Genomic DNA, 14,724 nt, shown 5'->3' on the forward strand with positions numbered 1-14,724 from the left:
AAGAGCTCTGAGACACGATATCTTTCCAAACATCATATTTCATTAAGGTCCGATCACTCCTTCGTAAGTTAAAAATACCTAATTGTTTCTAATTTTTCAGAATTAACCCTCCCCCATAATTCCCCCAAAGAGAGCATATCTTTTCCGGTTATGTCAATAACATATCTAGGACATGTGCTTATTTTTCCCACCAATTTTCATCCCGATCGCTCCACTCTAAATGTCTTCCAAGATTTTAGGTCCCCCTTTCAATCTCTCCAATGTCACCGGATCCAGTCAGGATTTAAAATAAGAGCTCTGAGACATGACATCCTTCCAAACTTCAAATTTCATTGAGATCCGATCACTCCTTCGTATGTTAAAAATACCTCATTTTTTCTAATTTTTCAGAATTAACCCCTCCCCCAACTACCCCAAAGAGAGCGGATCCGTTCCGGTTATTTCAATCATGTATCAAGGACTTGTGCGTCTCTTCCACCAAGTTTCCTCCCGATGCCTCCACTTTAAGTGTTTTCCAAAAATTTAGGTTTTCTCCTCCCAACCCCCCCCCCCAATGTCACCAGATCCAGTTGGGATTTAAAGTAGCAGCTCTGAGACACAATATCCTTCCAAACATCAAATTTCATTAAAATCGGATCAGCCGTTTGTAAGTCAAGCTTACCAGGAAGTGCCTAAAGTAGCAAAACCGGGACCGACAGACCGACTGACAGACACACTGACAGAATTTGCGATTGCTATATGTCACTTGGTTAATACCAGGTGCCATAAAATGGGCAAGAAACAAAAGAAAATAATCTAAAACCATGTAGTATGGCACCAAACAGATTAAGCAAAATATACAGTAGTTTACCTTTGAAGGTGTAGTTGTCTTTGGTAAATTAAAGACTGCTAACGTTTTTTTAATTTTTACCGAAGAAATAACTGTTATCGAATATATTACAACCTTTGAAACATATTTAGGCAAATACAAGATTTAAAATGGCTTAAGAGTGACACCAATACTGTCACTGAAACTTATCCTTGTTAAAAAATTGTCAAAAATTACCAAGGAAATGATTCAGGTTTTGGCTGTAGAAGGCATCAAATTAAACGAAAAATGGGCAAAATCAGCAGAAAATAATCTAAAAGCATGTTGTATGGAACCAAAAAGCTTAAGCAAAATACACAGTTGCTTACCTTTGAGGGTGTAGTTGTCTTTAGTAAGCTAGAGACTGCAAACATTTTTATTTTTACGGATGAAAAGTGATATTAGTTTTATAGCTTTTTTTCTTTTTAGTTTTTTTACCTTTTTTAATTTTTTATTTTTTTTACGTTTTTTCTTTTTTATTTTTTTTATTTTTTAGTTTTTTTAGCTTTTTTCTTTTTAGTTTTTTACTTTTTTACTTTTTTCTTTTTTCAGTTTTCCTTTTCTTCTTTATTGTTCAGCGTCACTATGAAATACATATCGCAGAACCTTTGTTTTTTTTTAAACTAAGATCTGGTAGGCATTAATGACCTTATCCAAGTCAAAATCCCAAACACAATCATCATCGCTATCATTTTCAGTCTTGATACGTTTTGACTCTCGCTATCCAGTTGGAGTTTCATCTATTGAACAAAAGGAATACAGATGCGGCAGCCACCAATATTCTAGGAATTTTGTCATTCATGTTTAAGGGCTCAAACGATCTTTATAACGTCTATTGATCCTCCTTAAGGAGGCCGTAGGTGGTCAATCATTTTGATCAAAAGCTTCCGCCAATCGATTGGCTCAAACAGGATTGCCCGTTTAGGAACCTGTTTGACGCTTGAGTCAAGCGTTAACTGTGATTGATAGAAACTTTGAATGACTCAATCATTTTGATCAAGTTTATTTAAGAGCAGCATGACGTTTATATAATGTGAAATATTTTCAGATGCATGAAGCATTAGCTATCAATAATATTTAAGTTAATAAATGTTTAAGTTAATAAGTGTTCAATTCCTGCTAGTATTTTTTTTTTTTTAGTATATTTTGTCCCTTCTTCTGACAACTTTTCAGATAATACACTATTTTTGCAGATGTGATATACTGTTTTTTTTTAAAAGCACATCCAGGGAAGGTTTATTTTAAAGCTGTTACTCATATCACAGAGCTTTTTATTAATTAAATAAAAAATTGTTCGATTCGTTAATTTACGGATAATAAAACTTTATTTAATAGTAGAGTAAGAAATAAGCTAGCCTGTTCTGTAATGTTTTAGACGGCTTTTTCCGTTTCATTGACATTTTTTTTTGTCATCTTTATATTTTTCCTCTATAGCTTACAGTTTTTTCCTGGTCAGTTGTTTATAGTAAGTGTTTTAGTTCTTATCTTTAGATCACAAAATTTAGATCACTAAGGGCTAAGTGACCTTTAGTTGCAATTTTAATGCACCTTTTCCTGTCTGTTTTGTTTTACCACGCATTTTTTTATTCTGCCTTTAGTTTTTGTTTGAATCCACCCTTTTCCTATCGGATGTTAGTTTTGCCAAGCATTTTATTTCTTTGTGCCAGATATGTCAACTGCAATACTATCCTTTACACATATAAAAATATCAACTGTGTCTGGGGGCTAAAAGGCAGTCTGACTTAACAAAGCATATCAGAACAATAGGATTTCTTGTGGCGGTTAAAATTTCCACGTGGATATCACCTTTGCCAAAGTAAAGAACAAAAATTTTAGGTCGAAATCGCAATACTTAAGCTGTATTTGAATTTGATAAAAATAATTATGGTTCCTCTTTAAATAGACGCTGTTTGAAATGTAAGCCATTATTGTTATTTTTCTTTGAGATCGACCAGAGTACTCCTTCTAAAATTTTGAATATTCTTGGAAAATATGTGGGAGGGGGGGGGGGTGGATGCTATGGATATATAAACAGCTAAATTAAAAAGAAATTTGTCGGTAATTTTGAAGTAAACCTTGCCAAGGTCTTATACGTTGCCAAGAAAATTTATCGCTGGCAATTAAATTTGAAAGTATGTTTTTTCTGGGTTTGCCTTGGATATTCGTTATAAGAAACTGAATTAAATTTTTTTTTTTACTGAAAGTAAGGAACAACATTCAACCTCGAAACGAGCAGAAATTATTCTGAATTATAAGAGGTTGCCCCCTTCTTCTTTACGTAATTCTTCTCGACGATTTATTTTACCAAAACGATCTTCTACAGCAGCCCAGAGGTCTCCAGTATATCTATCAATTCAATTATGGAACTCCATCCCTTCAGATGTCCCTCTTTTTCTTTCTGCAAAGGCATTATTTCGTCGGGTCTTTCCAATTCAATAATTTTTCTCTCTCTTTATTAATCCTTTCTTAATTTGTATGTCTCTTCTCTTCTTTTAAAATCATTATCAGCTATATTTTAAATCTCCTTCTAAATCTTCTATCTGTTAAATATCCTATCTATTCATTGTCCTTGTTTTGTTCCAGTGTTTTTGTTTTGTTTTTGTATATATTTTATAACAGTTTTTTATTCTTGTTCTTTGTAGTCCATTACAAGCAAAGCTTCTTGGGCCTAGTAACCACTTTTCTTTTGTAATAGTTTTTTCTTTTAGTATCAATAAATTGATTGATTGAATGATCTCTACATGAAAAATTCAGTTTGTAAAAAGAAAGTAAGACAATTAAAAAGAATTTCGCGCAAGAACTCTGTCAAATCCCCCCAATGTAAATTTTTCCCTAAAAAGTTAGTCCTCTGTCAATTTCTCTCTCCACAGAAAATTCTCGATATGAAAACCAACTACAATCACCCCACCACCACCCAAAAAATGTATTAACTTCTAAATAATAAATACGATACGTGAACAATGGGCAAATTTCTGAACTTACAGCCCTCTCCCCAACGACATCGGGGGTTATTTTTTCCCTAAGTATATAGGTACTGCTGTATTATAGCGACCCCATTCAAGAAGTGAAGTTAGGTGAAATATACCAAAACAGGATGAAAACATAAAACTTTATTAACACAATTATAGAAACTACATAAAAAAAATTCTTCTGTAATTTGTAAAAAAATGTCTGTGATTCTTTGGTTGTTTGTTTCTTGACTCAGGAAGCGGCTCCTTGGCTGAGGCGGAGAAGCCACGTAAAGAGTAGAAGAGCTTAGATGAGCAGTAAATCCGTTTAGCAAGGGATGAGCAAAATAATAACAGATTTAAAAATGTTAAGGGTTCCATTTCTTTTAAAATAAAACAAAAGAGGATAAAAAGAAATAGTTTTACTGAAAATTAACTTTACTTAAGGTTGAGAACCCTTGGTTTTTATTTAAACTTTATAATTATAAGGGGTCACGCCTGTTGCAACGTCTTTGTATGTGAAAATAAATGCTACACACAAAAAGACGGCAACAGTTATACAAACCTTACAGATTTAGTTTCGAAATTTACTGCTCAGCTCTCTGAATTTTCAACCTAGAAAAGAAAAAGGACGTTAATCGATTGGAGATAAAAGATAGTCTTACATTCAAAAGGTTTTTGGACAAATTTTGACGTAACACCTTAAATTAGGTATTTTCTTCTTGCACCACAATTTTTGACGTAACACCTTAAATTAGGTAGTTTCTTCTTGCACCACAATGGCTATCTATGACAAACAAATAAATTTTCAAGTGGGGATAAATTCATTTATTTAGACAGAGAAAAAAAAAGGTTCAAAATTCCATATATTTCTATCACATATATACAGCGATCGTCATCAAAAAAATTACTATTGATTAGTCAGTAATCGATAATCAGTAGAATGAATCTACAAATGATGATTGCTGTATATGTTAATATGTAGCTTAAATCATTCTGTTTTGTCCTAATTAGACGCTAATTCTAGTTTTCTTAATTAGATGCTATTAATCTAGTCATGATTTACTAGGTTACTGATACCAACCAATACAACAACAATTCATCTGAATAAAATGACTTCTGAAACAGTATGTTCGTTTAATTGGACCAAAAAGAAGGTTTTTTTCAAAAGTACCAAACAGGATTCACTAAAAATATTTTTACTCTTATATTTTTTCTACGACCTCTTTCCATTAGCGAGACCCTCCTTTCTAGGCTCCAAATATAAGACCGATAAGCAAGATTTTGACAGCCTATCTTTTTCCACCGGTAATAGGTATCCCATCTAATTTCACCTTTCATTCTTTAAAAAGTCCTGAAAATTGGGATTGAATCATTTTCATTGGTCATCTTAGGGATTGATATCCTGGCACAAAAAGGAGTGCATGAATTTGTTTTTGGGACTTGCCCACTGTTATTACCGCAGTTTTTGTGTCATACTCTTGGTGTTAAGATTAATATTTCTCTTCACCTCAAAACCTTATGAACGTCAAATGAACTGGGGTAGTAGTGTGTATCTTTCATTTTCCTCTGGCTATTCCCATAAAAATAAACCCTGGCCTTTTTCTCAGGCCTTATATTGCCTGATTAGATTTTTTAGACTGCATAAGGTTAAGAGCCTCATTTTGGACAAATATCATACATTTCTGAATATTTAATCATACCTCATATTCACATTAGTTGGACCAGTTTAGAAAAATGTAGGGGGAGAGCTAGGAGTTTTTGATTGTTTTTGAATGAAGATAAAAAAACAGAAACAGAAAAATAATGAGCAAATAAACCTATAATATAAATCATAATTTTCTTAATTAGACGCTAATAATCTAGTCATGATTTACTAGGTTACTGATACCAACCAATACAACAATAATTCATCTGAATAAAACGACTTCTGAAACGGTATGTTCGTTTAATTGGACCAACAAGAAGGTTTTTTTCAAAAGTACCAAACAGAATTCACTAAAAACATTTTTTCAGCCAAGAATTTCTTGGTGACCAACTGTGTGTAAGGAGTGAGGTGGCTCAATAGTAACCGAAACCCTACAAAACTTAATTCTTCTGATTAAGACATTGTATTCAAAAGCTGCTTTTTCTTTGGAGTTTTTTACTATTAGCACAAATCAATCTTAATTTACATTTCCCTGTCAAAAACTGTTTTAAAATCTGATATTCAATTATTTAGGTAGGTAACTTTATTCAAAAAAAAGAAGGCCTATAAGCAGAGCTGACATCTAAAACGATCCATTTCTTTAAAATATTTCACATATCATTAAAAAATAAATAAATAAATAAGATATATATTTTTTCCATCTTTATAACCCATCAATATAAGATAATTATTTTTTAACCCATCTTTTACAAAAAGAGGGCGAAAAAACCTTAAGATGGAGTAATAAGAGAAAAAAGCTATAAATAAATACAATTCAACACCAACAGACAATCAATTAAACAATGCTGACCAAGAATGAGATACTATTGACATAGAAGAATGAAAATCAAGCACCCTTTAATCAATAACACATATAGGCAAAACTAGGTGGAATTTATTCATTAAGTAACTAATTCTAATCCAAGGAGGGTAACTGAGATGGAATTTAGCATAACAAAAATATAGTCTACGAACAGCTAGTTTCTGGGGTTCACTAAAAAACTGCCAAACTGGACAAAGAGAAAGGAGATGCCCATTCTTGTAATGAATTCTACAGAAAATATGGAATTGGGTCATTCCAGTGTTTTAAGTGCAATGCTTGGTTGCACCCAGCTTGTGCGGGCATCACATAAAGTAATCGCTTTAAAAACCGTAATTTGTTATGCGTAAAATGCCGATCGTCATTCGTTGAAAATAATGAGGTTATTAAAATCGATTAATATAATCAATTAATGAATCAGCCAGATGTGGTTCGACCAAACCAGGCTGTTAAATCCAAGGGTGCTGGTGGAATATTTTCCAGGGGGGGGGAGACACAAAAAAAGCAGTGACGGTTGGGTGACAGGGAATACATTTCAGGATATTTTTCGTAGAAATAAGTTTAAGTTTATTTTTTAATACTTTTAGGAAAAACTTAAGTTAAACTTAAGAAAAACCTAGTTAAACTGCTTGGAAAATAAAAGAAAATACAGTAAATTTTAAATGACAAAGATTCCTGGCAAATGGATCAATTTATTTAATCAATAATATATTTAATTATAATGCATTAAATAGTAAAAGAAGATAAAACTGAAACCAAAATTACAGAAAGATTTATTGCTTCCGTAGATTATAAAAGATGTAGTTTTGTCATTATGCATTTTCCTGCGCCTTAGAATAGTTTACAAAAGGAGTAGAAATGCTTAAAAATCATCCTGCCTGCATAGATACCACCTTTTGATTTTACAACAGCCATACAAAATGTACTTCTTTCGCAAAAAAAAAAATTGACTAGAGAAAGAAAAACATAATTTAAACTTATTATCCAGCTGTCAAATCGACCCTCTTTTTTTTTATTATCGTATTGTCACAGGAGAACCTTATGAAATAGTTTGTGATAAAAACTGGAAGTAAAAAGTAGCTTGGGCCAATATTCACCGAAAATAGAATTGGAATTCTCATGACAATTGCTAAACTGAGAGTATTAGCTTTTTATGCTGATTCTAAATATATAAAATACTTGCTGTTTATTGATAACCACCCAATGCCTGATTTTTGAAAAAAAGAAGAAACATCCCCCCCAAAGCAAGCTATCTTATTGAAAATAACTTTGTTAGATAAATCGTATCAGAAAAACCTATGAGGTTTCAAGATCCAATTTTCAAAATGTGAATTTTTGCATTGCTTTTCAGAAAAAGAAACATGGTCGATACATGTTTATTTGTTTTGCTTTTTACCAGGGGTGATCAAATCAAAAGTCTAAGATAATTGATAGAGAGCCCATTCAAAAGTAAATTTAAAGTTATTTTTAAGTGACCATACAGGTTGGGCTAGGGGAAGGTTTTGTTTCCTGCCATTTTAGGGCACTAAACAAAAAATTTATCCCAAAGGGAACGAATTTAAAATCAATTTAAAATTACGAGAAGCTAGTTGATTTAAAAATATTAATTACTGTATTTTAGACTTGCCAGTTGCAAAAGAAGTAATGCCACATGGTGGCAGTACCGGGTTCAACCAATTTGATTCGCTTTGGTGGCAGTACCGGGTTCAACCAATTTGATTCGCTTTACTTGTAATAAATTTATCCTACGTTTGGTCATCTGTAATTGTTGATAAGCTGTAATGGGGGGGGGGTTATTGTTTAGGTGGGTTAGGGTGGATTGAAAAAAAGAACATTTTAACGGAATAAATTTTTTGGGGTGGCAAATACTGCTTTGAGCTTAGTTTTCAGGAGTTTAAATGGTAATATTTTTCTATTTCTATTTATATGAAGAACTTCAATGTATTTACGCAAATGCATTTAATGTATTTATCGATTAGAAAATCCTATTTCAGAGGTTGTGATGGCTTCAATTATGTAGAAATTCAAAAGTTTCACAGAATTTCTATCCATACTAATAATAATACTCCTTTTCATCCAACCAAAATTCTTTAGTAGTATTAATAACAAGGCCTTTGTACCGAAATTAGTATTCATCCCCAATATTTTAAGTTCATTCAAATTTATCCAGAATTGAAATAACAAATTTAAACATAGGGCAGTACTAGTCAACGAACAATTACTGATTTTTTTTTCAAAGTTTGATTCCTTATATGAGTCAGTGAAAGAGTCTGCTTTTGACGTATGCGCTCTGTCCCCCTCTACTTCAAGATGAAAAAGATCAAGATGAAGAGCTGGAAGAGAGCCTTATAGGACAGAAATGATCTCTTGCCAAGTTTTTTGAACTTCCTTCCCACAATCCAAGAACTGTTTGGAATAACACAGGAATTTGGCCTACCGGCACAAGGAGTTGAAAAGATTCTTGTAGAGTTTGAATTGCTGAAGACGAGCAGAATCAAAGATGGCTTTGCTGACTTAAAAGCTTTCCAAAGAGAATTTGTTCTTTTCCACTCTTTAGAAGGCCAAGGGTCATCCATGGGCTAAGAAGAATAGATCTTTTTCATTTTGAAGTAGAGGGGGACAGAGCGAATACGTCAAAAGCAGACTCTTTCACTGACTCATATAAGGAATCAAACTTTGAACCAAAATCATTATTCTAACCAAATTTTCCACGTCTTCTCAGCTAAACGGGGTGTGAGGCGGATCAGTTTAATCAGACTTTCACTGACTCATATAAGGAATCAAACTTTGAACAAAAATTATTATTCTAACCAAATTTTCCATGTCTTCTCAGCTAAATAGGATCTGAGGCGGATCAGTTTAATCAGACTAAACCTAAAAGAAGCTGAAGCAGATGCTGGAGTATTCCTACACAACTTTTTTTCAAGGCTAAAGCTGGAAAGCACAGGAAAATAGTATGAAATATGACTCACTACAACACGGTTGCAAACCAAATTAAGAGACGAAAAAATATTAAAAATTAATTTTAAAATAATAAAATTGATAAAAATTAATATTAAAATATTAAAAATATTAAAGACGCTGACGTATCAGTTAAACGTGTCGGAATTTCTCAAGGAACCTTTTTGGGACCACTCTTTTTTCTAGTTATGATTACCAATATTGATCAGGAACTCCTCCAAAGGTGAAAGTATAAGGATAAGCTGTCAATTAAGATCAATTACTGCTCTCTAGCAGTATTTTGGCATAGTCCCGGCTCGGTGTCAGTTTAGCATATCAATTCTTTAAAGTAAAGTTATACTTTCACGAAAAAGAGTAAGAGGAGAATTTTGAATATGGATAAACAAATAGCCAAAAATACTTACTTCTTCAACCGTGAATAAGCACCTTCTATCATCACCTGTGTGGAATATGCAATTTTCCACACACCATGAAAAATCTAGAAGAATCTAAATATTAGATTACTTTCGTAACTGTTTTTTGTAATAAAAGAACAAACAATACGATTTAGGAAAAACATGTCTCTAATTTAAATATCTTAGGCATTCGTCATCTAGTTTCGGTTTCAAACCTTTGAGGTCCAAAATGTTTTCATATAAATTTCTTTCTTTACAAGTACCATATTTCATAAGCATTCTGAAATGATAAACGGAAACAAGAGTAATAGCACATTTAGTCACTGTTACTCACCGGAAAATCTTTGCAACGGAATTAAAATGAACAATTTTTTCCAAATAGAAATTTGGGTAATATCTGAGCAAGCGTATTCTATAAATTTGAGAAAAAAAAATCTTGTTTCGTTTTTACTCTATGACTGAGGAAGGAGTATGTCGGTATGTTGGCGATAGAAATGATCCTAGGAGTTACCCCCTCCCCAGAAAACAGGCCCCGCCGAAGTTACCCCCCCCCTCTACAAGAAAACAAACAAAAAACTGTAAAAGAAATTTAAAACGTTTCAAAACTGTCCAATTATTTTCTACTTGCTAATGCTTTCCGGGAAAATTTTTGGTCTAAGCAGTTATTACGACAGTAAAGAGTAACAATAAACCCCAAATTGAGCAGAATTTATTCCATAGAAGAGGGGAGCTGCCCTTTCTTCATCCATCCCATCCCCTCATGGTTGCAGAAACTTTGGAGGGTGCTCATTACATTAAAAACTAAGAATCCTAGCCCTTTTTTATAAGTTGAAAGGGATTTTAGACTAACCAATCTTTTCATGAAACAGGTGATATGAGTGAGCGTGGTAATTACAGAGGCATTAGCATGGTTTCTGTAGGAAGCAAACTATTAAGTATGATGATACTTAATGCTTGAGGAACAATTGAAGGTACTAAGTTGAAACTTTCATCGTGCATTATGGGGACGTTGAAAAAAACAAAAACAAAGATGCTATTTGCCTACTGCTACTAATGCTACTACTGCTAATACAACTATTGTTACTATACAAATTACTCAAGGATGACTATGTTCATTAATTTTAACTTTCGGGAAAGGATAAGGGAAATGATCAATTGACCAAAAAGGAAACAAAAAGAGGCTAATGCTACTACTAGAACAGCTACTACGGCTGCTACCACTGCTACCTTTATAATAATTGTTACTATACAAGCTAAGGGCATTAAGGTGTAGCTTTAGAGGGTTATTTATTCTGATGTTGAACTTGTTGAAAAAAATAAAAGCAAACTATATCATGTAGATTGTCAAAAGGGTGGCAAAGCAATATCTCAATAACAGCTTACATTATAAAGTTAGACCTTTTGGGGCAAGTTGTGGTGAAATTTTGAAATAGTCAGAAGACAGTATTTGTATACTTTTAATAATGCATCTACGTTTTCTGTAACTAATGCAATTAAGAGCATTAAGATGAAACTTTTAGGGAACGTTTAGGGGAAGTTTAAGTTAAACAAAAAACATTATATGCATGCAGGTATTAAAAGGGCATATAAGCAACATCATAGGCAGTACTGCCCAATCAACGCTAGTAATATCATTGATATTTTATAGGAGCTAATTGGATCAGAAATTAACAGTTCTAGTGCACATTTTAAGAGTCAAAATTTATTGGAGGACAATCAGCTCTCCTATTCAGCCCGTAATTTTCCAAACACTTTCAATCAAAATTTTAAGACAGGCATTTTGTTCAGCTTAGCTGAACAGTCTATTATACATATATCTCTAGGGTTATTGGGTAGGTCAACCCCATAAAGTTATGCAATTTACCCATTATTCTTAAAAACTGAATATTATTTTTAAATCAAATCAAAACGCACTGTTTTTATGCTAGTTACCAATAAGACATGTCAGCAATATCTCAACAACGACCGAGGGCATCAAGTTCAATTTTTTGGGGCTACTTCTATTGCTACTTTTGCTCATTAAATTTGATTAAATCAAAAGAGTGTATGTGTATCCAGGTTTTCAAAAAGCAAAGATTGAATTTTTCGAGAATGTTACTAAGTTTTATTTTCAGATCAACTAGAGGAGTTATAAAACTGACTTAAGGGTGAATGCTGTTAAAATTTTTTGAAAAAGTTTTGTGGTAGATAAAAGCTAAAAATGCGACAAGTTTTTTTTTGTGTAATGCTTTGTTCTTAGAATTTGGTGATTCAAACAGTTCGTGGTAATAAACTTTAAGTTAGCAGTGGCGTGGGCTAGCAGTAACCGAAACTCTAAAGAAAAAAGATCAAATGATAAACTTCAATCAAGTTTAGTGTTAACGAACAAAAGCTCCAAGCCTGAGAAAAGTTGTCGGTTATTTAAAAAAAAAGAATATCCCTCAAGAGAGTAGTGGCATGAAAATTACATCGTCAAATTTGGCATATCAGAGAGCAGTATTGTAGAGGTTTTAGTCTCACATCTACAAAATGTGGAATTTTGAAAATGTGGAACTTTGAGGAAAGTCAAGGATACGCGTTTTTTTTTTAGGGTTTATAGTATCAACTGTAACCCCCTCTTCCTCCCCCATCTCAACGTGAAAAGTCCCCTGAAAACGTCTGTACAATTCTCAATAACCATTACTATATGTAAACAATGGTCAAAGTTCGTAACTTGCAGCCCCTCCTCCAGGGACTCTAGGGGATTAAGTTGTCATAAAAGACATAATAATTATGTTTTACGACTATGCTGAAAAAAATGACGATTCCAAATTTTTATCCGGTGGCATTGGGTTGAAAATGAGCGTGGGACGGGGTCTAGGTACCCTCCAATTTTTTTTGTCAATTAAAAAGGGAACTGGAACTTGCAATTTACGTTAGAATGAGCCCTCTCACGACATTCTAGGACCACTGGGTCGATACTATCATCTCTGGAAAAAATAAAAAATGAATAAACACCCATCCGTGATCTGTCTTCAGGCAAACAAAATAATAAATTCCACGTTTTTGTAACTAGGAGCTTAAAACTCCTACAGTAGGGTTCTTTGATATGGTGAATCTGATGGTGTGATTTTCGTTAAGATTTTATGACTTTTAGGGGTTGTTTTTCCCTATTTTCTAAATTACGATGAAGGGGGAGTGAGTTGGTTGCCTTCCGATCATTTTTTACCCTTAAAGCTTAAGTTAAAAGGTACTAGAAGTTTGGATTTAAAATTAAATGACCCCTTCCGAAGTTCATATAATGACCCCTTTGATACGAAGTCAATCTGGGAAAAAAACATAATACATTTAAAACTATGGCCCTCTACTATAGGCATCACTATAGCATTGCCGCTTTATAATATCCCCCATATCAGGAAACTACGCATTGTTTTGTCCTAATACATTTTGATGGTGAAACTGCAAAGTTAAAATAATTTTCAGAAAAAAAAATAACATGAGTAAATTAAAGCGATACAAAAGAAAAAGTACCGGCTACACATGGTATGTCCATCTGTGTCCTTATAATTTTTTTTATTTTTCTTTGAAACATTTAGAGCAATGCAAAAAAAAATATAAAGAAACACTTACCCACTAGGCTGCTAAATAGTAGCCTATAGCGAACAGAATTATCCTCATTTTGTGCTCGCTTATAGAAATCTGACAAAGAAATGATTTAGAATAACAATCGTTCTTATATTTTTCTCCGAAACACAATTCAGCAAAATTATGTAACTTGTCAAGTAGCTTGCCAAATTTCTACGCACGCAAACATTAACTTCGAATTTATTCTCTTACAAATTCTTATTTTTATTTTCTCGACCAAATTAATTAGAAAAACAGTATCATATTGCAAAATTACCACAACTCAAATTGTCAAGAGCAGATTATAAAATAGCCATGAAGCTTACACGGAAATTGATCTGGATTTTTTTTTTATTTAATGATCTCTTTGGGTTTTTTTTTTACGCTAAAGTTTTTTACTGTTTTAAAAAGTAGAGTTAAGAGAAAGAGTCAAACTTTAGCGTAAAGAGCGGGGCGTTAAGGAGAAAAAGCCCATTTCATATACGGAGTTTTTACTGTTTTAAAAAGTAGAGTTAAGAGAAAGAGTCACACTTTAGCGTAAAGAGTGGGGCATTGAGGAGGAAAGGCCCATTTCATATACGGAGTAATTTCTGTTTGTTTTAAGTTTTAATGTCGCTCCTTATTTTCAGTTAAAATAACTAGTTTTTTTATATTAAATTTTACTAAAAGGCAAAATGTGCACACTGGTGCTATTACTACTATTGCTGCTTCATTTACTACTAGTACTACTGCTGCAACTACTTTTGTTGCAACTTCTTGGAAGGCTAAGAGTATTGACAAGACAATTTCAAGAAGTATACCAAAATACAGGCTATGAAAAGGACATATCACCAATTTGGAACCTTCCACATTGTGGAACAAATCATCCTAGGTGAAAACATCCAGGAATAGATTGGAGGGATTTTCTACTGACCAAAGGACAATATTTTAATACTACTACTATTCAATACTGTTGCTAGTAATATCAATATTACTACTTCGACTACTATTAAAGCTGTGCCTAAGGGTCTGAAGGTGAAACTTTCAAAACATTTTAAGTGGGGGAGATGAAGGGAATCACAACATACCGTCTGTATGCAGGTAGTCAAAAGAGTGTAACAGCAATATCTAAGAAACAGTTTGGTGTGTGAAGTTGAATTAACAGGGCTTGTTTTGAGGGATGTTAAACGAACCAAGAAAGTATTTGCATCTTAATGCTACTACTTCTGCTCATACAACTACTGTTATTACTATTAATACTGCTTCTGTTGCTATTACTACCCATAAAGCTTTGAATTTTACTGCTGCTGCTATTACTACTGCTATTAAAAACTAAAGGGATTAAGGCGAAGAATTTGGGATGCAGAGAAACTGTATGGAAAAATTTCAAAACCCACTGTGCCCACACACGTAGCCAAGCGGACGCATCAGAAATGCTTCAGGAACGTTTGATGGTATTAAGCTGAAACTTTCATCGTGTTTTGAAGAGGATGTTGAAGAAACCG

The 14,724-nt window shown here is 33.2% G+C and overlaps 2 long non-coding RNA genes across 2 annotated transcripts in view; both read right to left on the reverse strand.

Moving 5' to 3' along the window:
- The window catches only part of LOC136026222 (uncharacterized), a 263,409-nt gene that overhangs the window by 123,289 nt on the left and 125,396 nt on the right, over nt 1-14,724 (reverse strand). The window lies entirely within an intron of this gene.
- On the reverse strand, nt 3,943-13,376 carry LOC136026219 (uncharacterized). Its single transcript, XR_010617245.1, has 3 exons — nt 13,247-13,376; nt 9,668-9,741; nt 3,943-4,410 (listed from the first exon to the last, which is right to left on the reverse strand). It is a non-coding gene; the product is annotated as an uncharacterized LOC136026219 (long non-coding RNA).

The sequence above is a fragment of the Artemia franciscana genome, chromosome 4 (genome assembly GCF_032884065.1).
Source record: "Artemia franciscana chromosome 4, ASM3288406v1, whole genome shotgun sequence".
Taxonomy (NCBI): Eukaryota; Metazoa; Arthropoda; class Branchiopoda; order Anostraca; family Artemiidae; genus Artemia; species Artemia franciscana.